We start from the raw sequence: 27,882 nt of genomic DNA, 5'->3' as shown, positions 1-27,882 counted from the left end.
GCATTACAAGGCAACTATGCTAAGCATGCATGGAGTACCAAAACCAACTTGAAATCATGTTATATTATGGATATATAAGCATGAAAAACAACCTAAACATGCTCAACACACACTCAAGCATAGGATTCCTTAAGAGGCCAAAACATGCCCTTTTCAAGGACAACAAGGAGAGGGGGTGGCCCTCTCCTTCTTGGGACTTCAAAGCATCATCTTCACCACTGAAATCCCTCAAGATTTCAGTGGTGAAGAGACCTCAACACCAAAATCCCGGAGCTAGCACAAAATGGCTCAAAATGAGGCCTTTCAAGGCCTAAGGGTGGTCAAAAACCCTCAAACAACAAAACACTCTTAATAAACAATAAAGAGGGATTAAAAAAAGAACTTTTTTGTGTTATACAATAAGCACAAAAACAGCTCTAAGATAGGTAGAAAATCAATGCAAAAATGGGGAAAAAATGGACTAGAATCTCACCCTTGAAGACCCCTTCACAAATGGTGCTCCAATGGCCTCCTTTAGCTTGAATCTAACACCAAAACTACAAAATCAGTCCTTTAGAACCTCAGTAATGAAAGGAAGGTGAAACACTAGGTGTTTGTGTGCAATAGTAAGACACAAAGCACCTAGTGAACAAAAGAGATGGAAAGAGAGATAGAAAATGTATCTAACTCTAACCCTAGAACTCAAACCCTAACAATGGCTGTTCTTCCTCTCAAGAAATATCCTAAGTCTCTCCAAGTCTCTCCTTTTTGCAACTAGAGAGAGCTTCTCTCTATATTGTCTTGTAAAGCTTACAAGACAAGCTTTACAAGAGGGAGATCCCTCCATACACGTGTATGGAGGGATGCAAAAGCAAGACAGCTGTCCTAAAATATCTGCAAAAGTAGATGAACAGCAATCGGCCGGCTAAAAATGCCATCTTGGCCAAAAGGAGTGCCGACCGACACAAAATAGTGCTGACCGGCAACAAACATTACCGGCCGGCAAACTACATTGCCGGTGGAGACAAAAACCAGCCGGTGGCCTCTAGCCAATGCCGGTGGTGGGTGGGGATGGTCTACAAGCCCTACCCTGCCTCTCAAAGGCAAGATGCAAGTGTTTGGTGTGAAACCAGACACTAAACGGTCGAGTTCGGGGATCCTGAGGCAAGGCGCGCGAGCCAAGACCTCCGGGAACTCCAAACGAACACAAACATGGATAATCACCGAGTGTTCAAACGGTGACGTCCAAGTCTTGAGGACGGTCAAAAATGGGGTGTCTACAATATGTTAGGATCATTCTATTATTTGTTTCCTTATTTAGATTATATTTTGATTTCTTAATTAGTGCCTCAGGACTTTCTTATTCTATTAGTTGTTATTTCCTTATTATTTTATTTCCTTATTTATGCCTCCAAGGTTTCCATTGTAAGCTACCTATTATCAATATAAAAGGGATGATTGTCTAATCATTCTCTAAGTTAGTTTTCTCTCAAATAAACAATATTGAAGTATATTTATTTCAATAAAATAACAATAGATTATTCATCTTGCAAGTTGCTTTAACCTTAACATCTTTAAAATAAACACTATGATTTTTTTTAAAGAAAAAAAAAGGTTAAAAACATGTTGGGTCTAACTAAATCTAATTGGATCCTATTGAAAGCAAATTGATCCCCAAAATAACAACAAATCATGTAAATATATTGGCTATTTTTGTACTAAACACTATTAGTTGTATCATGTCATTTAACTAGAAAAGGGGAGAAAAAAGAATTGAAATATATTGGACATGATAGTTTCAAGAATTGCATGAATCGTAAAAAGTGAATTGAATTGTGAATCAATTGTGAATTGTGCGATTCACAAAAGATTCACTGCCAAAATAGATTCACTCATAAGTTTGTATTGATTTGTAAAAATTACGAATCGAATCGGGAATCGTAAGATTCTAATAATAGACTAGGGTAAAGCAATTTTCGATGTTCACAGCTAGAGAATCACTAATGGGCACTATAATCTACTTACCATTAGGTTTGTTGTGGGTTTTGATTAATACATTTGAAGAATCAGAGCTCTGGGCGAAAGGGTCACTCGAGAAAAGGTAGAAAGAGGAGTAGGAGATGATTAAAAACTATAGAGATTTAAGATAAAGACAAAATGCAACTCCTCAAAATATTCTCTCATCGGGGAAAGAACAATTAGGGTAGAAAAGTTCCAAACTGGGATTTTATACAACTGATGGGGAATCACCTAACCATTGTTTGAACAAGTGAACCATTGGGTTACTCCTAAAATATGGTGGTTTTCTACATAGAGTGGACTCTATTTTATAAAATTATACACTTCTTGAGTACATTACAAGTGATGTGGTTAGGCTTAAATTTCTATGGTTTTCAATTATTACTTTTGTTCGCACTATAATAATTTGCACCCAACCTTTGTCATTAACTAACACTAGTGTAACGCCTCGAAATAATTCAACATGAACTACCCACATTAATGAACATTCACTTAACAATAACAATAATCCTTCCATCTTTACATATTTAATAATTGAGTCCAATACAAAAGTTCCACATGCGGTATACATTCAATGAAACAAAAGAACACATGAATCTATAGCATGTGAAACATCTAGTCTCAAAACAATAAAATGCCCTTAAGGACTTACATCTTCCAAGGCAAAGGCCCGGTTACACAAAATGGTCTCTCGGACCCATACACATTTAGCCCTTGGCTTACAAAAATTTACAACAAAATAAGAGAGCTATTTACTCTTCACAAAATATCCATGTCGTCAATTCGGCGGGAACACCACATCTTTACCTGCACCAAATCCCATAGGGGTGAGCATAAAGCTCAGTAGAGAATTCTCACAAAGTATATACAGTTATGCAACTCCCAATAAAAATGCAAATGTCCATGCCATGCCATGCTCTTTTAAAGAAATTCATTTCATGCTCTTCTTGAAGATTTCCATTTTTCAATACAAGCTTACAATCGCAACACATTTTAAAACTTCCAATTTAATCAATAGGGACGGTAAATATGACACTGGTAATCCCTAGGTTGGTGTCTACAAGTAGACTTTACAAGTACTACCAAATTGTCATTTTTGCCGGTATTAACCGGAAGGCTCGACACCTATCCGTGAGGTTTTTTGGTCTTTCACCATGGACACGTAGGCCAACTTATCGAGTTCAACTACACCCCCTATCCGGACTTATCACGTATTTACCCTATACACAATACCATAGTTCTCATTACAATATAATCTTTCTTCAAAGTAAACATTTTCCAGCACATGTCAAGATGTACAATAATGACAATAAATCGATTGAAAATGGGATGCAAATAATTACTAACTCATAGCATTTCTTTATTTCAAAATGTTTCAAAAAGAATATCCACAATCACCTTCACAAAACCCCCATATGTCATAAACACATATTTACAATTTCTCATTTCACATGCCTCAACAATCAAGTCCCTTCAAGATTACATATGATGTTTCCAAATATTAATCTCCAATGGTTACAATTCTCATAACCCATGGTGTACCACAATTTCCATTTACAACATTACATGTTCAAGTATTAGTGATAATGTTAAAATGACATATCATTTCTCAAACATCAAGTAAATTGCCATTTTGCTAAACATTTGATGAAACTTGCTCTCATTCATCCCCTTGACACAAGAAAACAAATAATTTCTAGGGCATTTTCCATTTTTCCAAAATCCCAATTTCTAGGGTTTTCATTAGAAACAAACCTTCCTTATTTTCCAAGAGAAACTCCATCAACTATTTTTCATGAGTTTAATAGAGGGAAAACCCTTAAGAAATAGTAAAAAGATTGAGTTACAAACCCACATTCAAAACTCTCTACATTTTGAATCAAAATCTAAAACCAACACAAAACTTCAAGAACACTTTTAAATCAACATCAATATGGCAAAACTTGTATATATGACTCAAGAAATCCCTACCTCAATGTTTGATGAAGAGGAGAAGTTGAAACCCTAGGATCAAGTGGTGTAGAAATCCAATCTCTACCGTGCACAAAGTAGTTCTAGAGGTGCTCTACAACATTGACGGAGAAACCATGGACAAATCTTTAATGAATGATGAAGGATCAAGGGTTTAATCTTGTTTTTTGGGGTAGAAATATAGAGAGAAGGAGAGGGATATATTTTAGAGAGAGAGAGAGGTGTAATGAAAATGATATACAATTAGTCCCAAAGAAGAACAAAAAGCAGAGCATCGGATCTGGCTTTTTCCCACACGTGCGGAGCCCACTCTTACACGTGCGGCAAGTGTCTCCCGCACGTGCGGCCCTTCACTCCCGCACGTGCGACACCTCCCTGCACCTCTTCACGCACGTGTGTGGACGTGCCCAGAGAACTCCTGAGAAAATCTCGTTTTGTTCTCTAGCTACTACAGTTTGGACTCAATGTCACGGTTCTGAATCTAATCTCGCAAAGTGCGATGCAAGACCGATAAATCACCAAAGAGTCCAAATCTAACAAATCGTTTTGGAAAACTGATTTTTAAGAAAGAAGTGCCAAACATGGACTGCTTTGCCAGATACAGTGTCACTACCTAAATATTTTATTTTGGAGGATTTAGGAAACCCTGACTCGTGCCTAAGGCCACGTGTTCATCATCACCAAAGTTCCCTCGGCTCGGGAACTTGGGTATGAGAAGGGAAAGTCATGCAATGAGCACCCCCGCTCGCCCGATCAAAAGATCGGCCTGTACTAAGTATGATATCTTGTTTTTGAAAATACACGCGTTCTTATTCTGACTAATTAGCTAGAATTACTATGTGATGCGCACAACACACAAGTATAGACTAGACTGTCTAATTTGGAACAAAGCATCGCATATCCATTTGTTTGGAAATGGTTTGAAGTTTGCTACTCGCAAGTAGGCTAAAACACGGATTTCAATGAATCGTTCCAATTCAAGTAATCCAACCTTCACCCACAAGCATTCAGGCAGTTATATCACATATGCAATTAGCCTCATGGCAAGCATGCTATCATGTTAACACTCACATACATGCAAGATGCTAAAGCGTAAACACTCACAGTGTACTCCGAGCCAAAATAAAGAACAACAATGATTCATCCCACTAAAAATATCACCACTAATAGCACTAATGCATTAAAAAAGTAAAAAAAAAATAAAAAAAATACAACTCCAAGACCAAAACATCACATCATTAATGGCGGGACCCACTGCCACCTAATTAGTGGGAGCACTAATTAGTGCTCCCAAGCATTTTTCAATAAAGAACTAGTTAGTAATCAATGCATGATCCAAGTCCATGTTAAGATGGCTAATGCAACACATGCAAAATGCAACTAGAAATAAGCTCGGCTATTCTAAGATGGCATATGAGATGCGACAACTTGATACATGTATTCAAGTAGGAATTGAAATACAATGCAGTTAGTATGATGCGCCGAGCCCGGTGCATGCAATATAGATGAATGATGCAAACATGCATAGCATAAGGATGCTAAATGAAATATACCCTAAAACTAACCGTCGTAAGCAGTTAAGTAAAAAGGAGAAAGAAATGGGGGTTGGAAGACATGCATCATACACACGCACGCTTGTTACAACAATAGGCCCTCTCGACGGAGGGTCCGAAAGAATAAAACAAACCATCTAATTAACTAACTAACAAGCTAATTAATTACTACACAATCAAATGAATAACTAGCTACATCTAATTATTACAACACTTAAATAATTAACAAATTAGTTAAGCTACGAAAAACAATAAAGAGGCCTTAAGAAGAGGGACAAATGCATGCTTGATCGGCTTTGCTCGGAAATCCGTTGCCATACCTCATGTTGCCTCTGTTTGCACTGCTCTGCACCTCTGAGAACTGTGAAAAGTCATGTAATGCTCTAGAACCACTTCATGGACATGCTAAGAGGCCATCGGCCAAATGGTGAAGCCATCGGCCAAAGAAAAGGTGTCATCGACCATTTATGAGGTCATCGGCCAAACACTTTTAGCCAATCGGCCATCTTTTCCTGCAAAAAGCTGTTTTGCTGCAGTAGAGGTATGGCAGTACATTTACATGACAATGTTTGCAACTACACCCCTTATCATGTTTAAGGCTCAAAGGTGTGTAGTTCTTGACCCTCGGACCATCAATCACGCATTCCAATGCATGATGGCCAAAGGAGCCAAGTGTGCAATTCAATGTGGAATGAATGCACAAAACACATAAGGGGGCCTCAACCTCTATCATGTTTGCTCAAGAGGCAAGGCATGCACACACAATGCTATGCAAACATGAAAACATGATGTGATGAAATTAGCATGCAACAACATGTAATGGAATTAGCATGTAACAACATGTAATATGCCAAGTATGCAACAAGCATGCGACAACATGTAAGGCAAGCATGCAACATGCGAAGATGGACTTAAACTAAAATGGACAGCTCTCAAACATGCCCAAATCAGTGGCCAAAGTTATGAATTGGAAGCATGAAAATGCAAAGCAAACATGCACATATAAATGGTCCATCACCTAGGCATAGGAGGGAAACTTTCAAGAGCACTTAAAATGGGACAAATATGGACATGTGACAAACATTGTAAGCTCTGAAATCATGCATGGAAAGGTGCCAAACCAACCGAACAAAGAAAGAAAAGCATACAAGAAAGCCCAAAGCTCAAGGCTAGCCAAAGGACTCAAACCATGGCCATGCAAGGCAAGCCCCAAAGGGCCAAGGGCACTCAAAATAGTCCCAAGGCAGGTCAAGACAAGACCAAAAACATGCTTGAAACTAGCCAACACAAGCTAGAATACAACTCCAAAAGGCATGAAGCATGCAAGGCTACAAAGGGGTGTTGCACTACACCTATCAAAACCAAACATGGAATGAATTATCCAATGAAAAACAGAGTTATGGCATATCAAAATAAGCCCAAAAACCCACTTAGATGGTATCCCAAAGACCTAAGCATGGAGGCATGCACAATGATCCATTCATGAGACATAAGACATCAACTCTTTAAAGCATTAAAGGAGTGATAAGTGCAAGTATGTGAGCATGAAACATGGACTGAAATAACATTTTAAATGATGCCAAATCATGATAATAGTCCAAGTAATGCATGCTAGAGGACTCAATACTCAAAGCTAATAAGCTAGATTGAACCAAGGCTATACAAAGCAAGTCAAGCATGACCAAAACAACACCAAACAGACTTTAAGCATGGTAAAACAAGGCTAAAAACTTCTTTGGGTCAAGCCAAAATCATGCTAAAAACATGGCTTAAAGCACAAAGCATGTTAAGGCAATTGAGAGGATTGTAAGACAAGTACATGAAGCATGTAAGAGCCAACTAAGCCCACCCAAAATAAAGTCATGGCATGCTAAAACAACACCAAAGACCTACTGAAATGGAGTCAACATAAGCTAGAAAGGCATGCTCAAACATGAAGCATATAAGACTAGTTTGTGTGACTTACACTACAAGTGTATTAGGCATGCATGGAGTGACAAAACCAAGAAAAAATAGTGTTGTATCATGGCAAAACAAAGCCTAATACATATTGAAATGAAGCTAAAACAAGATAAGCAAGCATGCTACCAATATAAGCCATTTATACTAGCATACAAGACAACAAGGAGAGGGGATGACCCTCTCCTATTTAAGACCTCAAAACCACCTTTTCACCACTAAAAATCCTCTGGATTTCAGTGGTAGGAAGTTCATGCAAGACCAAGAACAAGGGCCAAAAGGGATGTCCTAAAGCAAGGCCTAATAAGGCCTTGGAGGGAGGAGATAACCCCCAACCAAAAAGTGACCTTAAACAAAGATTTAAAGAATAAAAAATCAGAACTTATTGTAGTTTAGAGTCAAGCTTAAAACAATAAGCAAAAGGGGCTAAAAGCTTAGGCAAGAATGGGGGTTTAAAAGCAAGTTTGCTCACCCTTGAAGAACACCTTCAAGAACAAAGCTCTAGCAGGTTTTCCAGGCTTAAACCACCTCAAGAACTCTAACACCAACTCCCTAGCACCTCAGCAACCAAGGATGGTGTTCTACTAGGTGCTCTAGTGCTAAAGTGTGAACAAAAATACACTTTAGAGCACAAACACACACACAAATGCAGAGAGAGGAAGATATACAGAGAGAGAGAGATATGTATCACTCCTATATCAGATTTTCAGAACCCCTGAGAAGGGAGGAGGAACTCCCTTCTTATAGAATTCCAATTCCAAAGCTTCCTAAGCAAGCTAAAACAAGGTTCAAATCCCTCCATACACGTGTATGGAGGATGTGAATTGTGCATGCCTGCTGTGACAGCTGGCATAAAATATCTGCATAAAGCAAATGAACAGGGTTCGGCCAAAAAACATGGCCGATCAACCAACACAAGGGCTGATCGACTAAAAAGAGTGCCGATCGGCCAACACTTTTGGCCGATGGCAAGAAAACAAGGCCGATGGCTTCATGCCTTGGCCGATGGGTTGAGGGGATGGCCAACAAGCCACCTTCTTCCCTTAGAAGCAAAAACACAAGTGTTTGGTCCACAACCAAGCACAAAACAGACAAGTTGAGATCCTAAGGCAAGGCGCACGGCCGAGACCTTCGGGAACTCAAAACGAACACGAACATGAATGATCATCGAGTGTTCAAGCGATGACGTCCAAGTCTTGAGGATGGTCAAAAATGAGGTGTCTACAACGTGCATTTATTCAAGTATGCACTGCCCAGCCTCCCATGTTTCCCGCACGTGTGGCCTGCCCTCTCGCACGTGCGGCCCCCATCCTGCACGTGCGGCCTAGGACCCTACATGTGCGGCTCTCACCCAGCAGCCCAAAAATTCCTGATTCCACTCCCGGGCACTTCGAACCCAACTGTGCACTCTCCGGAATAGGTGAAATTCCACACCGAAGAAGATAAGAATAAGAACTTTATTTTGAAAATTATTTTCGAATGCTTCAAACCCAATAAGAGCGAGAAGAGAATGGAGTGAAAACGAAAGAAAAAGAAAGAAAACAAGACCCGATCGTCACAACTAGTAAAATATTAATAATTTTCTCTTTAACTTTTTAGAAATTCCATAGATTCTGAAATTTGGTGATTTACATTGTAGACTCTTACCTTAAACATATAACAAAACTAGTTAAATTCTTTTCCATGCTAATCAAATTAATGTTAGCACCCACTAGCTTGTGTCACGTTTTAAAGCCTCCCTTAATTTGATTTTAACTTCCATTTATTAATTTAAGAAAAGACATTTCATCATAGGTGTTCAAGATGCTTATTGGGAAGTGCTTGACAAGGGAATGATCACGCAAACTACTGCAAATACCTTGATGCAATCTGTGGATGAAGCAATTGACTTGGTATCTCATAGGCCCTTGTGCGATTGGAAAGGTTTAAAAGCACAGGTGCATTTCCCAAATTATTACAAGTTTCTTCAATCAAGCATTTGTCTACCAAAGCTGGTTACATATTTCACTGTGGAAAGGTTGGAATCTGCCTGTTGCATTTCTGCTGCATTTCTCCAAGCCCATAGAATCGTACGACGGCAAGTACATGACTTCATTTGTAAGAATTTTTTGTATGTTCTTGAATGTTTTAGGTTGTCATAACTTTGTCTTTTACAATGTCTTTTACTTTGTAGGAGTGCACAAATTCTATGAAACTAAAAATGCTTCTTTTTAGTTTAGACAATAGAGAATGAAAAAGAGAATGCATACAATGTTTGTGCCAAGACGGGAGTGAATAGGCCAAACCCTAGGTATTACAAGCCAATTAAAAATTTAGATCAAGCAATAATAGGAATCAGTTCAACATAACAATTCAAAGTATTGTCAATCAATCCAAAGGCAACCACACAAATTGCAGTCATAATAAGATACACAAGAAATATACATGGAAAACCCTAGGAGCAACCATTCCTATGTGGAAAAACCATGATTAGCCCTCTTAGAGTAAACAATCCATTAGACCAAGTGTTTTAAATACAAGATTTAGGAAAAGTGAGTTTGAACCCGAATTTGGATGCAGTTTATCCTTGATGTCTAGAGCCACAAACTTCTTGTTTGATCTCCACTTGCAAGTGACTATAAACACAAAACTCCATTGAATTCTCCCCCCTCCCTCTCTCTCTCCAGATAGTGCGATCATGAATTCCCTCTCTTGATTCATTTCTCTACTTAATTTTTTCTCTCCAAATATAGCTACTGCCATTAAAGCACATGTTTTGAGCTTTGGTCTCTTTTGCTCACTCCCTTCATTCTCTTTGACCTCTCTGTCCATGGTTGTGGGTGGCTTCTATATTCGGTTATGAGTTTGCCATGGTTGTTTGGTCACAGTTTGGTAGTGTAGACACCTCATTTTTGACCGTTCTTAAGACTTGGGCGTTACTGATGGTTTACTTAGTGGAGAAAGGTGTGCAGGGCAAAAGTTCAGTTTCTTCGGCAAGGAGAGAGCCAAATCTCAACTTCGCACCCCATTTTGGACCAAAGCTATTTTGGATGGTTTTTAGACTTTAAAACCCTCTCTTTCAAAACATTTTTGAAATAAAATTCCTACGATGCTCTAAGACTCACATTTTGTCAAATAATGCGCTTTTCGATAAACCGAGCAAGGACAAAGTGGAAATTAATGAAAGAGAGATGAAATCTTTGAAAAATCTTTCAAAACACCTTACTTAGAGGTTTGAAGTTGAAGAAAAGAGGAGAATAGGGGAGAAAACAAGTTGGAGAAGAAGTTCGACAAGGATCAGGGCAGAAGAGAGTCGAACGACCCTCGCTGAATCAGGCTTATTCATCAGCATACTTGGATTTTAGCTATGAGGCCACCACCGTTGGAAATCTTACTTCCGGGGCTTCGTTTTTCACTCAAGAATCTCCTAAAGCCAAGTCTGGGTGGGGGAGATATGGTTGGTTGAAGTTGGGAATCATCCCGGTTGGATCGAATCTGCGCAGCTTCACCAAAAAGGGCATAACTTTTTGTACAGGAGGAATTTTAATGCAAGGTTTGCGGAATTGGAAAGCTAACTTCCGGGGCTTCAATTTAGACACCCACTGGCCACTTGTTGACCTTGGAATCATCTATTGGCAATCTATTTAGCCGACCGGAAATTTATTGTGTAGACCGGCCATTTATTTTGGCCGACGACCTTTTTTTCTGGCCGTTTTGACCTTTTTGCACCTTCCAGGCATGGGGCATGCCAGCTGTGCCAGCTGGGATGCACAAACCCGTCCCCCCACACACATAGGTGGTTGTTTTGAGCCCTTGACCCCTTTTTTTGCACCCTTTGCTCAAGGCTTCTTGAGGAAGCCTTGACCCCTTATCTTGGCTTCCTCAAGAAGCTTACCAACTATCCTAGCTTCCGTGAGAAGCCTTGGCCCTCTTGCCCCCCTTGACCCTTTCTCTTATGCTTGTCTTATAAGCTTAGAGCCATTTCCATTGCCTATTTAAGGGCCTCTCCTCCTCCATTGTTAAGGGTTGATGGGTTGAACAAAAAACCAGACCTATACATATATATCTGATATATATCCCCCTCTCTCTCTATATCTCCCTCTCTCTCCTCATTTGGGTGTGTTAAAGGGCTCTAAAGTGTGAGGTTCTTGGCCCTTTACACTACACCTCCAAGCCTACTACCTCCACCATCCATTCAAACACCTTGAGGCTGATTTTCAGAGGCTAGGAGCTCATTTTCTGGACCAAAGAGCTGCTGTCACCTTTTGGCTACAAGGGTAACACACTTTTCCCTCTTTGTTCCCCATTTTTGCACACACTTTTAGCCTCTCTTTCTTTTTGTGTTGAGCTTAGTGTATAACTGAAAAAAGTCTTGTTTTTAGCTCCTTTTCAAGTTTGTTTAGAACACTTTTGTGTTTGGGGTTGTCTACCCCCTCTTAGGCCTTGTTTCGCCTCATTTTTATGCATTTTTGGTGAGCTCTGGGACCACCTTGTTTAGGCCTCCTCACCACTAAAATCTTAAGGGATTTCAATGGTGAGGAGGGTGTCTTAAGGTCCTAAGAAGGAGAGGGCCATCCCCTCTCCTTATTGTCTTCATTACTTGCACTTTTGGCCTTACAAAGGGGCCTATGTTTGCACACATCTTGAGCTCGGTTTAGGCATTTTTCAGTGGGTTTTAGGACCCTCAGAACTCATTTTCATAGTTGATTTGGTCTTGCTAAATGTCTATCTTGCATGTGCTTAATAACTCCTTGCATGGCCCTCTAAAGTAACTCATCATTTTTGCATGCCATGGTTGCATATCAATGGTTATTTGGGCCTATTTTCACATGTTTTATTCACTGATTTTTGATGGTTTGGTGAGATTCCATGTGCATCATATACTTGCCATACAACCCATGTTTGCTAGTCAAAGTTGCATGCTATTTTAGTCCATCTTGCTAACATCTTTTGGCCATGCTTTGAACTGGAAATATGCATGTTTTGGGACTGCCTTGACTCTGTCTTCATGCTTCATGATCAAATAATGCATGCTTTGTATAGCTGTAAGCCATCATATGTGCCTAGTTTTGAGTTTCGGGGCTCATCTCATGCATCGGGTGCCATATTTCCATGATTCGGGACTATTTTGTATCATATTTCAGTGCTGAAATTTGCATGTTTACATACCATATTCCATGCCTTCGCATGCTTTGGTAGAGTGGCATTTGATGCCTTAGGTTCGGTCCTCGATTTGCGTGCATGCGTGCACGCATTTCGAGTGTCTAATTTTCATCTAATGGCCACTAATTTTGGCATGCTTGCGAGCTATCCATGTTAGTTTAAGTCCATCATCTCATGTTGTTGCATGCCATGTTTGCTTACATGTTTAGGTTGCGCGCCTAGTATACATTGCTCATTTGCATGTTCATGTTGCATACTTAGCCTCCATGCCTAGGTTGCAATTCATTGAGCATGCATCCCTTGCCTCTTGATCAATCATGATAGGGGTTGGGGCCCTTTGATGTGTTTTGTGCTTGCATTTCATTTAATATCAAAATTACAAAACTTGGCCTCTTAGGCCATCATGCATAATTGATTGCCCGAGGGTCGAGGGGCATACTCCCTTGAGTCCATTACATGATTGGGAGAGTGGCCATGCATACATTGCTTTGAAAATTCCATGCCATACACTGCTTGCCCTCTGCTGCTGTCAATTGCAGGTTCTGCAGGACGTTTTGGCTGGTCGGCTACATATAGTGCCGACCGGCCAGGAATTTGCGGCCGATATATCAAAATGCAGCCGGTGATCATTCCCCGCGGCCGGTGACCATTCCTCCTAGCCGGTGGTGCTCCAAAGTGTGCAGAGAACCTATTCCAAGACTTGTGCAGTCTTCAGAGGAGCAGGGCAGTGTTAATAGAGGCAACAGTGCTATGGCAGTGAGTTTCCGGGCGAGATGGGTCAAGCATGCATCATTCACGCATTCCGAGGCAGGGCTGTGGCCCCCTTCCTTTTGCATTTAATTTGTTAATTAATTAGAAGTTCTGTAATAATTAATTTAGTATTATTTATTTGGACTGTAATATTTATTTGGACCCTCCGAATGAGGGCAATTGTGTAATAAGTGTGCGTGAGTGTGTGTATGTCTTCCAACCCCACGTCTTTCTTCCCTTTTATTTACTAGCTTTCAATGGTTAGTCTAGGGCATGTTTCAATTAGCATACAGTATGATGGCATGTCTATTCTAGCTGCATCCTGCATGTGTTACATTATCCATCTTAACATGAACTAGGATCATGCATATGATTACTAACTAGTTTCTGTTTTGGCTTGGAGTACTCTGTAAGTCCTTTTGCTTTAGCATACCGCATGCGTGTGAGTGTTGCCATAATTGCATGATTACCATGAGGCTAGCTGCTTATGTGATATAACTGCTTGAATGCCTGTTGATGAAGGTTGGATTGTTTGAGTTGGGATAACTCATTGAAATCCGTATTTTAGCCTACTTTGAGTAGCAAATTCCAAAGCGTTTTCCAAACAAACGGATATGCAATGTTTTGTTCCAATTTAGGCGATTTGGTCTATACTTGTTTGCTGCGCGCATAACATAGTAATTCTAGGCTAATAAATGGAATAAGAACACATAACGTTTTCAAAACTGGATATCATGGTTAGTAGAGGCCGATCTTCGGATCGGGCGAGAGGGGGTGCTCATAGCTGACCTTCCCCAATTGTACCCAAGCTCCCGAGCCGAGGCAACTTTGGTGATGACGTACACGTGGCCTTTGGCACCGAGTCAGGGTTTCCTAAATTCGCCAAAATAAAATATTTAGGTGGCGACTCTATATCTGGCAAAGCAGTCCATGTTTGGCACTTCTTTCTAAAAATATATTTTCTAAAACGATTTGCCGGATTTGGACGCTTTGGTTCAGATTTAGAACCGTGACAAAAAATCGAGTCCGAACTGTAGCACGAGGGCCTCACACGGGCGCGTCTACAGTTTCTGGCGACTCTGCTGGGGAGTTTAGAGAGCTTGACTCGAACTCGTGATATCCTGTTTTGATTTCATTTATGTGCTTCTTTGCATTGCATGTGCATTGGTGCGCCTAGGAACACAGTGTTTGCCATCTGCCATTCCTGAACGGTTTGCTGGAGGCTTGTCTTGTCAAGGCATGACCATAAGGCTGACCGGTTGTGGGCTCTGACAGTATGGGAACACAAATCCCGGTTTTACCGGGGCACCCTTTTTGACCATTCGACCTAGTGCATATTCGGAATTCGTAGTGACCATTCCAAACTAGGACAGGTTGCTTACCCGATGCTAAGTTGTTTGAAACCGCTGCGTGCGTAGTGAAACCCTAGCTCCTGACAAAATAGGACAGGAAAACCCTACCCCAACATAGGGGTGTTTTGGCTCTCACTTATCTGCTATGTGCTTTAGAGTGCGTCTCTACAGGGAATGCATGTATCAGTTTGCAAGTTTGGGCATCAGGCCTGCGGGCACCATTTTAGTATTTTGGGATTCAGTTTACCTGAGGGTATCGGTTTATAGGCAGAATTTTGGGGCAGAATTCAGTAGAAAGGCACAGTCATCCTACTATGCTCATATCTGTTTTGGCGAAATCAGGCTGAGGCGCTGTCTGTTTTCTCTTTTTCTAGGTAGTCTGGGAACCATAGCTTCAGAAGGCTCCACTATCCCCCGGGTACATTGGATTTGTGCTGATAGACTTTGTCGGGTCAGAGATTCAGTTCAAGGGCAATCGGTGTTCCTTCACCAGAGACAGGGTAAAAACGCCAGTCACGCACAGATCATTAGTTCAACAGTCTTCGGATCAGCAGTCATTATCCATCTCACCTGCGTGCAGTTGGGTTGAGATATCTGCTTTTACCACAAAGACAGATATACCGATAGATCAGTTAGATCAGGGTAGTATGGCAGGAATGGAAGAGATGGTGCGCCAACTCCAAGAAAGTATGAAAACCATGCAGCAGGACGCTGTTCGTCAAGCTGAATTTGCCAAACAACAGGCCGAGGTCATGGCTCAACAGGCAGAGTTAATTGCCCGGTTACAACAGCAAACCGGAGCATCTGCTCCACACCAGGTCCCTCCCCTACCAAGAGTCCCAATACCCGGGGAGACGGCGAATGTTCAGAACGTTCAGGAGGATACAGACATCCCAACGGGGCAGGCTTCGCCCCCGATTCTACCTCAACTATCCAAGGCACCACTCCTATCAATCAACCGGATTCTCCCTTCGAGTCCGAGGTGGACCCCATGGCATTAAAAGTGAGCAAGCTTGAAAAGCTATTCAAGAAATCTCAAGGTGTGAAGTCCATTCCGGACATTGAGGACGGGTATACCGACGCAGCTGTGACGCTGCCAGATCGGTTTAAGATGCCACAAATTGATTGTTTTGACGGATCCGGGGATCCCATGGTGCACCTGCGACTGTTTTCATATATTCTAAGGCCGATGGGCCTCACCAGACTACAGAAGCTTTCACTATTTGGCCGGACCCTGTCAGGTGTAGCGGCCATCTGGTATGCAAAACTGGAAGATGATGTCAAGAGAAACTGGGATGAGATGGTGAGGCGTTCATTGCATAGTACTCCTATAACACTCAAATCGAGATTTCGACCTGTGATCTTGAGACGACAAGGCAGGAGCCTATGGAGAGCTTCTCGGAATTCGTGGCCTGATGGAGGGCGAAGGCCTCGATGATGACTCCAAGGCCTACTGATAAGGATCAAATCCGGATGATTGTGCACAATCTCCAGCCTAAGCTAATGCAGAAAATGATCGTGCTCCCCTTCCCTACCTTTTCAGATTTGCATGAGATGGGAGTACAGATCGAGGATGCCATGAAGCAGGGCCTCATTGACCAGGAGAAGGAGCAGCCCAGGAGGGCGTTCACCCGCAGTTCGAATGCGACCACCAGCGGTGATGCAGCTACTAGGACTTCAGACGTGGGCATGGTCCCCACCACCACACCGAGAGCAGCCACCCCCTTTGTTGGTGCATCTACTTCAAACCCCCGAACTTCGGACTATCTACCCCGAGGCAAGAGGGTTTTCACCCCACTCTTTATGCCTTTGTCTAAAGCTCTAGGGGTCCTACTCAGGAAAGGACATCTGAAACCGTTACAACAACGGCCCCTACTCGATCCTCTCCCTACAAAGCATGACCCGGCTAAGTACTGTGCCTTCCATAAACAAACCGGTCATGACACCGACAGTTTTGTCCGTCTTCGCCACGAGATACAAAATCTGATCGACAATGAGGTCATCGTCGGACCAAGCTCTGCAAAGTCTATTGGCACTTGATCAGTGAACTTGTGGGGGGATAATGTGATGTGATCAGAGGTTGGACCACCTGCGGGCGGCACTCAGTTTACTCCAGATGTGGTGTATGGCACGCACTATTTTGAGCATTTGTGAATGCTAGTTTTGTACATTCTGACTTGGATATTGGGTCAGTCTTGTTGTGTTGTTTTGAGTCTGTTTTGAGTCAGTCCTTTTGTTTCGAGGTCTGTCTTGTCGTATCGAGTCAGTCCTGTTGTGTAGGAGTCGAGTGATTCCGAGGGTGTTACCTCGGACATCACTATCTTGTTTTGTGTTTGTCTTTTTGCTTTCTTTTGAGTCTGTTTCTGCCTTGGAGCCAGTTATGCCAACAGATTTGAATAGAACAGCAGTGATTTTCACACTCTTGTGTTTGCTTCTGCCGTGTGCTAGTTGTGCCAGAAGTTTGAATGAAATGACAGTGCTCTTCGCCTGCCTTTTCTATGCCTTTGAAGTCATTGTAATGACCTAAGTTTTTCAAAACTTTTTTCGAAACATTGTGATAAGAACGAAGAGGAAGGAATTCCTCAGGTTTTGCAAAACTTGATCAAATGAGAGAAAGATAGGCATGCTAAGCCCTTAATGATTGAGATCATGCTTGTTAATGTGAGTACTGAGAAGGACCCTGGCTTGATCCAGATTGGTTCTACACTGTCTTCAGCGCGAGCAATTTGTTTCTTTCTTAAAAAAATTTCAAAAAATATTTTGCGCGGTCCTGCAAAGACTTGTGTGGGATCGCTCTTGAGATTGTACAGCTTAGGATCACTCTCAGCCTCGAGATTCGACCCCTCACTTTCAAGCCTTGAACCTGAGTTCAGAATGTTCAACGGTCAACCACAACGTGAGGCCTGTGTGGCCATTTTGAAGCAGCCCTTGAACAAGAGGCACCAAAGTCAGATCAAGAAGATCAGATCAAAGGAAGCTTGTAAAGCTAGATCAGAAGCCCCCCCTCAAACTAGGGGCAAAAATGTTAGATATGCTCGAAGAGCCAAAGATGGATCCTTCAATAAATCAATACAACAACCACTCTCCTGGATACGGATGGCTTCAAAACCCTAAAACCATTTGGCATGGACTTGTTACACTTTTACCCTTTGAGAGGTTCGCTGGGCCGAAAACCCGGAAGGGCGACCCAGGCAAAAGTTAGAGCAAGAGAAAAATACAAAAAAAAAAAAAAAAAGCAAAAAAAGAAAAAAAGAAAGAAAAAAAAGCAAAAAAAAAAAAAAAGAGAAAAAGAAATGAAAAAAATTAAAAAGAAAAGAAGAACAAAGCTCGCAAGGTCGAAAACCCGCAATGGGCGCCTTGGCAAAAGTTAAAGCCTAAAAAGGAGAGGATAATACCCGAGTGTACCTTACCCCGAACTACGTGAGGCTTGATTCCCATCTTTGGGATACGTAGGCAACTTCATTATGAAGTCCAGCTGTAAAATACTTCAAATTCAACTGTGTCCATGTGAAGGTTCTAGTCATCTTTGTCTTTTCTGTATTCGGGAGTTCGGTTGTAATCATCACTCTGAGGACTGATTATAATACACTATGGTGCCATTCAGACAAGGAGCAACTTTCCGTTGCCATTCAATGCACCGCGGTGTCATTCAAATAAGGGGTAACTTTCCGTTGCCATACAATGTGTCGCGGTGCTATTCAAACAAGGGGCAACTTTCCGTTTCCATGCAGCTCCCCTCAAGTAAGGGGCAATTTTCCTTCGAATCTGAGGTTGTGCATCTCGAGGGTAGGTTCCGTGCTCATTGAGCAGTGGCCGTTTGCAAAAATAGTTTTTGAGAATTTTTACTGAGGTTGACTATTCTCTCGAAAATTATTCCACTTTTCCAAAACTGGACCATTTTTTGGACCTAAAATAGGAAAATTTTCAGTGCTCACAGCCTGACTTGCATGATTTTAAATCATAAAATCGAACAAGCATGTTAATCTAACTCTCATATTGGTCAAAGTTATTTTAGTAGAAAGCCAAAAATAAAAATGGTCAAAATGATGAACAAGGGGCACAGTTGAGTCAGGCTTCCTGTCTTTCTCCCATTTTCAACATACTTGCCAAGAAGGGCACTCTACCTGCCAGAAGAGGGCACAACTGAAGATAACAACAAAGGGCAGAAAGCTCTCACATCCTTTGAGCAACAAGGTATCGAGCCAAGTGCGAAGCACAAACTGGAAAGGGTCAAGATATTCCACTCCCTCATCTGGACAGATCTGATCACATCCAAACTCCCCAGCAAAGCATCGTCAACCGATGTCAATTACAAATCTGCTGCACATCCAGCCGCATCACAACCTCTCCGTGGGAGAAGATCACTGTTGTGAGCAGAAGAAGAGAATCTAGCAGAATGCTAGGGGCAAGAGCCCGTAACTCCTTGTTTATCCACCAACCACCTAGGGGAGGGATAAAAAATGAGAGATTGAAGAATAGAGAGATGTGCGCTGAGAGAAAAAGTGAGAAAAGGGCTTTTTCAGAAAAATAGAGATTGAGTGCCAGAGTGACGTGAGAATCACAAATGAGAAAAAGGTGGGAAACAATACTCAGAGAAACTGGCTCCTCGTGCGCTGAGAGGTCTCTCGTCTTTGTAACATGTCTGTGTGTCGTGTCTCTTGTTTTGTATGTCTCGATTTTGGATTTGAGTCGTTCCGAGCGTGTCTCGATGTGTTTAGGTTGTTTACCTTTTGTTTTTCGTTGTTGAGTCTTTTTCGCTGTGTTTAGTCGTAGGCTCAATACCTGGTCGAGAACTCATTTTCTCAATTTCAAAAAATGATTTGTTGTGTGCTCAGAGTGCTGTGCCATTCTCCACATTTGTGCAAAAAAAGGAATTTGTTCTTTCGAAAACTGCAGGGTTTAACCCAGGTCATGTGAGAACAGTAAAATCAGGATCTATCCGTAGTTATATAGGTTCCGGACAGCAAAGCAAAAGAAAAGAGGGAAAATCAAAGCATTTGAGTGTGTTTCACCTTCAGCAAATTCCGTGATTGTACTCCGGATGTACCTCTTCAGGCTTTGTCACTACTTCGAAGTATGGGTGTGCCTCTACCTCATGCTCAAGATTAGGTCTGCTTCAAGCCAGAATGGCAATCAAAGTGCTCCCTCAGGAAACCAGTCCCTGCCAGAGGCATCTTGGTTGTGTTTACAATGAGTTCCTAGGAGACCAACTACGACGGTGGAAACTAGAGTTCGAACGGCAATTACCTAGAACACAAAGGTTCGAGATTTCCGAGACTAAAGTCTGGTTTAAATACCCAGGGGTGTATCCCCGGCTTGAAATCTGTATGGCAGCCCCATAGATTGAGATAGCGTGTATGCACCTCAATTCTGGATACTGAACCAACCTAGTCTGTCACCCCGTTGGAGAATAGGGAAAGTTGTGAACATGGCCGGGAAAGAAATGTAGTAACTGCGTTTTGGAAGTATAAGCAAGAGAAACCCACTTTTCAGCTCAAATTGTTTCTGCGAAATTTTCAATTCATGTCTTCGATGCGTAGCTCATCGTCAGTTGGCATGCACAAGGTGTATCCTTTTGAAATATATTGTGACCCCTCCTAGAGGTAAATTGGAGGTTATATTTGAATTGATCTTGTTAAGGCTTGTATTCCCTTATTCGGCATTTTGTTTCAAATATGCGTTGTCACGCACGTTCCACTTGCATTGTGATGTACGTTCCAATTGCATTGTTATGCACCCACTTCACTTGTATTGTGATGCACATTCCAATTGTATTGTTATGCACCCACTTCACTAGCATTGTTACACTCATTTATTGCATTGATTTTGCACATCTATCTAGCATTGTCACGCTCATTACTTGCATTTTTATGCACCTTTTCACTTGCAATTATCATTCTTTCTCCTCGCGTGTGCGACGGGTTAGACCTTCTCTGGTTAAGAGCATTTGGAATACGTTTCAATGCTCACACCATTCCGAAACACCGGGATACGTCCCTATGTTTCTCCTTTCTTTTGAAACACCGGGATACGTCCCTACGTTTCTCTCTCATTTTGAAACACCGGGATACGTCCCTATGTTTCTCTCTCTTTCTGAAACACCGGGATACGTCCCTATGTTTCTCTCTCTTTTCGAAATACCGGGATACGTCCCTATGTTTCTTTCTCTTTCCGAAACACCGGGATACGTCCCTATGTTTCTTCTCTATTTTCCGAAGCACCGGGATACGCCCCTATGTTTCTTCTTCCATTCCGAAACAACGGGATACGTCTCAATGTTTCTCCTACTTTTCCGAAGCGCCGGGATACGTCCCTATGTTTCTCTTTCCATTCTGAAACAACGGGATACGTCCCTATGTTTCTCTCTCTTTTCGAAACACCGGGATACGTCTCTATGTTTCTCTCTCTTTCCAAAACACAGGGATACGTCCCTATGTTTCTCCTCTCTTTTCTGAAGCACCGGGATATGTCCCTATGCTTCTACTTCCATTCTGAAACATCGGGATACGTCCCTATGTTTCTCTTTCTTTCCGAAACACCGGGATACGTCCCTATGTTTCTCCTCTCTTTTCTGAAGCACCGGGATATGTCCCCATGCTTCTTCTTCCATTCCGAAACAACGGGATACGTCCCTATGTTTCTCCTACTTTTCCGAAGCGCCGGGATACGTCCCTATGTTTCTCACATCATTCCGAAACAACGGGATACGTCCCTATGTTTCTCTTTCCATTCCGAAACAACGGGATACGTCCCTATGTTTCTCTTTCCATTCCGAAGCAACGGGGTACGTCCCTATGTTTCTCTTTCTCGCCGAAACACCGGGATACGTCCCTATGTTTCTCCTCCTCTCCTAAACACCGGGATACGTCCCTAACCTTTGGGATACGTCCCTAATCCTTGGGATACGTCCCTGACCTTTGGGATACGTCCCTAATCCTTGGGATACGTCCTTAACCTTTGGGATACGTCCGTAATCCTTGGGATACATCCCTAATCCTCGGGATACGTCCCTATGTTTCTCCCTCTTCAGTTAAAAGCATTCAGAATACGTTCTAATGCTCACACCATTCCGAAACACCGGGATATGTCCCTATGTTTCTCCTTGTCCCATTTCCCCACACGATTTCAGTGTGTTTGGAATTCATCTTAGGTTGCATTGTCATGCACACCTCTTCGCTTGCGTTGTCACGCACATTCCACTTGCATTGTTTTATCAAACCGGCTTCGCGAAAGCGTATAAGTCCAATTACAAGCCATCTTTGCGTAGCGTATAAGTCCAATTATCAAAATCTTCCTGTATATCATTTGCATCCTGCCCCTGAACTACGCTGGTTTGATTCCTTGCAAAGGGATACGTAGGCAGCCTGCGGGCATAACCATTCATTCATTTGTATTTTGTTTGTTTGTCCAAGTCTTTGGCCTCATCAAAAATGGGTCATCTCTGGGCTTTGATATTCACTCACGTCATTTCATGACTCATGAGTTCTGTCAAAGAGGGGCAACTGTAGACACCCCATTTTTGACCGCCCTTAAGACTTGGGCGTTATTGATGGTTTACTTGGTGGAGAAAGGTGTGTAGGGCAAAATTTCAGTTTCTTCGGCAAGGAGAGAGCCAAATCTCAACTTCACACCCCATTTTGGACCAAAGCTATTTTGGATAGTTTTTAGACTTTAAAACGCTTTCTTTCAAAACATTTTTGAAATAAAATTCCTACGATGCTCTGAGACTCACATTTTGTCAAATAATGCGCTTTTCGATAAACCGAGCAAGGACAAAGTGGAAATTAATGAAAGAGAGATGAAATCTTTGAAAAATCTTTCAAAACACCTTACTTAGGGGTTTGAAGTTGAAGAAAAGAGGAGAAGAGGGGAGAAAACAAGTTGGAGAAGAAGTTCGGCAAGGATCCGGTTAGAAGGGAGTCGAGCGACCCTTGCTGAATCAGGCTTATTCATCTGCATACTTGGATTTTAGCTATGAGGTTACCATTGTTGGAAAGCTTACTTCCAGGGCTTCATTTTTCACTCAAGAATCTCCTAAAGCCAAGTCGGGGTGGGGGAGATATGGTTGGTTGAAGTTGGGCATCATCCCGGTTGGATCGAATCTGCGCGGCTTCACCAAAAAGGGCATAACTTTTTTCACAAGAGGAATTTTAATGCAAGGTTTGCGGCATTGGAAAGCTAACTTCTGGGGCTTTAATTTGGACACCCACTGGCCACTTGTTGACCTTGGCAGCATCTATCGAAAATTTATTTAGCTGACCGGGCATTTATTTTGGCCGACGACCTCCTTTTCTGGCAGGTTTGACCTTTTTGCAACTTCCAGGCATGGTGCATGCCAGCTGTGCCAGCTGGGATGCACAAACCCGTCCCCTAATACACATAGGTGGTTGTTTTGAGCCCTTGACCCCTTTTTTTGCACCCTTTGCTCAAGGCTTCTTGAGGAAGCCTTGACCCCTTATCTTGGCTTCCTCAAGAAGCTTACCAGCTGTCCTAGCTTTCGTGAGAAGCCTTGGCCCTCTTGCCCCCCTTAACTCTTTCTCTTAAGCTTGTCTTATAAGCTTAGAGCCATTTCCATTGCCTATTTAAGGGCCTCTCCTCCTCCATTGTTAAGGGTTGATGGGTTGAACAAAAAACCAGACCTATACATATATATCTGATATATATCCCCCTCTCTCTCTATATCTCCCTCTCTCTCCTCATTTGGGTGTGTTAAAGGGCTCTAAAGTGTGAGGTTCTGGACCCTTTACACTACACCTCCAAGCCTACTACCTCCACCATCCATTCAAACACCTTGAGGCTGATTTTCAGAGGCTAGGAGCTCATTTTCTGGACCAAAGAGCTGCTGTCACCTTTTGGCTACAAGGGTAACACACTTTTCCCTCTTTGTTCCCCATTTTTGCACACACTTTTAGCCTATCTTGCTTTCTGTTTTGAGCTTAGTGTATAACTGAAAAAAGTCTTGTTTTTAGCTCCTTTTCAAGTTTGTTTAAGAACACTTTTGTGTTTGGGGTTGTCTACCCCCTCTTAGGCCTTGTTTGGCCTCATTTTTATGCATTTTTGGTGAGCTCCGGGACCACCTTGTTTTGGCCTCCTCACCACTGAAATCTTAAGGGATTTCAGTGGTGAGGAGGGTGTCTTAAGGTCCTAAGAAGGAGAGGGCCATCCCCTCTCCTTATTGTCTTCATTACTTGCATTTTTGGCCTTACAAAGGGGCCTATGTTTGCACACATCTTGAGCTCGGTTTAGGCATTTTTTAGTGGGTTTTAGGACCCTCAGAATTCATTTTCAGAGTTGATTTGGTCTTGCTAAATGTCTATCTTGCATGTGCTTAATAACTCCTTGCATGGCCCTCTAAAGTAACTCATCATTTTTGCATGCCATGGTTGCATATCAGTGGTTATTTGGGCCTATTTTTACATGTTTTATTCACTGATTTTTGATGGTTTGGTGAGATTCCATGTGCATCATATACTTGCCATACAACCCATGTTTGCTAGTCAAAGTTGCATGCTATTTTAGTCCATCTTGCTAACATCTTTTGGCCATGCTTTGAACTGGAAATATGCATGTTTTGGGACTGCCTTGACTCTGTCTTCATGCTTCATGATCAAATAATGCATGCTTTGTATAGCTGTAAGCCATCATATGTGCCTAGTTTTGAGTTTCGGGGCTCATCTCATGCATCGGGTGCCATATTTCCATGATTCGGGACTATTTTTTATCATATTTCAGTGCTGAAATTTGCATGTTTACATACCATATTCCATGCCTTGCCATGCTTTGGTAGAGTGGCATTTGATGCCTTAGGTTCGGTCCTCGATTTGCGTGCATGCGTGCACGTATTTCGAGTGTCTGATTTTCATCTAATGGCCACTGATTTTGGCATGCTTGCGAGCTATCCATGTTAGTTTAAGTCCATCATCTCATGTTGTTGCATGCCATGTTTGCTTACATGTTTAGGTTGCGCGCCTAGTATACATTGCTCATTTGCATGTTCATGTTGCATACTTAGCCTGCATGCCTAGGTTGTAATTCATTGAGCATGCATCCCTTGCCTCTTGATCAATCATGATAGGGGTTGGGGCCCTTTGATGTGTTTTGTGCTTGCATTTCATTTGATATCGAAATTACAAAACTTGGCCTCTTAGGCCATCATGCATAATTGATTGCCCGAGGGTCGAGGGGCATACTCCCTTGAGTCCATTACATGATTGGGAGAGTGGCCATGCATACATTGCTTTGAAAATTCCATGCCATACACTGCTTGCCCTCTGCTGCTGTCAATTGCAGGTTCTGCAGGAAGTTTTGGCCGGTCGGCTATATATAGTGCCGACCGGCCAGGAATTTGCGGCCGATATATCAAAATGCAGCCGGTGATCATTCCCCGTGGCCAGTGACCATTCCTCCTATCCGGTGGTGCTCCAAAGTGTGCAGAGAACCTATTCCAAGACTTGTGCAGTCTTCAGAGGAGCAGGGCAGTGTTAATAGAGGCAACTGTGCTATGGCAGCGAGTTTCCGGGCGAGATGGGTCAAGCATGCATCATTCACGCATTCCGAGGCTGGGCTGTGGCCCCCTTCCTTTTGCATTTAATTTGTTAATTAATTAGAAGTTCTGTAATAATTAATTTAGTATTATTTATTCAGACTGTAATATTTATTTGGACCCTCCGAGCGAGGGCAATTGTGTAATAAGTGTGCGTGAGTGCGTGTATGTCTTCCAACCCCATGTCTTTCTTCCCTTTTATTTATTAGCTTTCAATGGTTAGTCTAGGGCATGTTTCAATTAGCATACAGTATGATGGCATGTTTGCATCCATTCATTCATTTTTCATGCACCGGGCTCGGCGCATCATTCTAACTGCATTTGTATTTCAATTCCAAATTGAATACGTGTTATCTGTTGCATTTCACATGCTATGTTCAAGATAGCCGAGCCGATTCTAGCTGCATCCTGCATGTGTTACATTAGCCATCTTAACATGAACTAGGATCATGCATATGATTACTAACTAGTTTCTGTTTTGGCTTGGAGTACTCTGTAAGTCCTTTTGCTTTAGCATACCGCATGCGTGTGAGGGTTGCCATAATTGCATGATTACCATGAGGCTAGCTGCTTATGTGATATAACTGCTTGAATGCCTGTGGATGAAGGTTAGATTGTTTGAGTTGGGATAACTCATTGAAATCCGTATTTTAGCCTACTTTGAGTAGCAAATTCCAAAGCGTTTTCCAAACAAACGGATATGCAATGTTTTGTTCCAATTTAGGCGATTTGGTCTATACTTGTTTGTTGCGCGCATAACATAGTAATTCTAGGCTAATAAATGGAATAAGAACACATAACGTTTTCAAAACTGGATATCATGGTTAGTAGAGGCCGATCTTCGGATCGGGCAAGAGGGGGTGCTCATAGCTGACCTTCCCCAATCATACCAAAGCTCCCGAGCCGAGGCAACTTTGGTGATGACGGACACGTGGCCTTTGGCACCGAGTCAGGGTTTCCTAAATTCCCCAAAATAAAATATTTAGGTGGCGACTCTGTATCTGGCAAAGCAGTCCATGTTTGGCACTTCTTTCTAAAAATCTGTTTTCTCAAAATGATTTTCCGGGTTTGGACTCTTTGGTTCAGATTTAGAACCGTGACAATTTGAGAGTCCAAACTGTAGTAGACCCGCAAAACGAACAGAATGGGGGGCGGGACTCGTCCTCCCGGGGCGTTCGGGGACGTCTACATGTAGCTCCATGCACGGTCTTGCCATTATTATTGGTTGAGCAGTGGTTGTAGGGGTGCCAACTTGCAAATATGATATATACATATATATATATATATATATATATATATATTGATAAATACAGTAAAAGATGAAGATGAAAATGACACAGATTTTTTGTTTTGTCCTCTTGTAAATAATTGCCTTTTTGCATTAAAAGTTGACTTTGGGTTGATTTTTTCTCATCCTAACTCTTAGATAGGCATGTTACAATATCCATCAATTTGGACATAGTTCGTAGCAATGCATTACTCCCAAACCACATGAGGGTTATTTGGTCATTTTCAAACAACACATGGTAAAGTGCTTATACAGCAATCCATAAAGGGCAAAAATGGATTTGCCCCTAATCTGTTTGTACTACCTCTCTATTATTGGAGACAATCCTTTAATTCTTACACGTGTTTTTTTTTCTTTCAATTTAGGTGATAGTGGCATTGCAACTAATGTCATTAAAGAAAGTGAAGCTAAAGGAGAGGAAGCAAGAAAATTCTTGGAAGATGTTCCGGCTACATTTCCTCAGGTTTCTGTGTTTAAACACCCTCATTGAATGTACTTTTAATCGTTAATTATGCTAGATTTTTCTTAGAATCTGTAACGCCCTGAAATAATTACTATAACCCATACTCAACATAAAAAAGTGATCACAATAATAAAGTAGTTATCTCTTATTGATTTACAATTAAACTTTACGAAAGGGTGATATAATAGAAAGACAAGATAAAAGTTAGAAAAGATAAAAGTTAGACAAATAAGAACTACCCTAAATGCTTACATCTTTTCAAGACAATGCTTTGATACAACAAAAGTGGACTTAAGTCCTATATAGTTAAAGCCCTTGGCTTCTACAAAAGTAAATACGGTAAATACACAAAAGAAGCTTTCGCTTCAAGTCCTCCCAAGCTATTTCCTTGGCAGAGGTATATCATCGGCACCTGAAATGTTTTTCTCACATAGGGTGAGCCAAAGCCCAGTAGAAATAATCCAACACAATATATGAACCTTAACAAAGCTATAAGATGAATGCATATGCAATGCTCGTACCAAAACATTTTACGCTCTTTCCAAAACCATGCAATGCCAAGTTAATATCATGGTTCATAAATCATTTTCCTTTATAATAGAAACTAGGGTGGTGAATCACACTCTGGGAATTTCAAACTATACAACCTTTCTCGGAAATTTCGTCCGAAGGAAACTATAAACTAAGACCTATGTAAACAAAGGTTATACAAGCATAACTATTGCCATTTTACGGAATTTTTGTCCGTGGGATTGGCACCCATATATACACATGGTTTTTAAGACTTTCACCCTAGACACACATAGTAACTTATTTGATGTAACAACAATTCCTTCCCAGATTCACCCATTTTCTCAAAATAG

The 27,882-nt window shown here is 41.7% G+C and overlaps 1 pseudogene; it reads left to right on the top strand.

The window, feature by feature from the left end:
- LOC114276948 (sodium/hydrogen exchanger 7-like) overlaps window positions 1-27,882 on the top strand; it is a 70,996-nt pseudogene that overhangs the window by 15,597 nt on the left and 27,517 nt on the right.

This window comes from Camellia sinensis, chromosome 11 (assembly GCF_055761805.1).
Source record: "Camellia sinensis isolate YWXY chromosome 11, ASM5576180v1, whole genome shotgun sequence".
NCBI lineage: Eukaryota > Viridiplantae > Streptophyta > Magnoliopsida > Ericales > Theaceae > Camellia > Camellia sinensis.
Note: the sequence above shows the minus strand (reverse complement) of the source record. Positions and strands in the feature narration are given on the sequence as shown.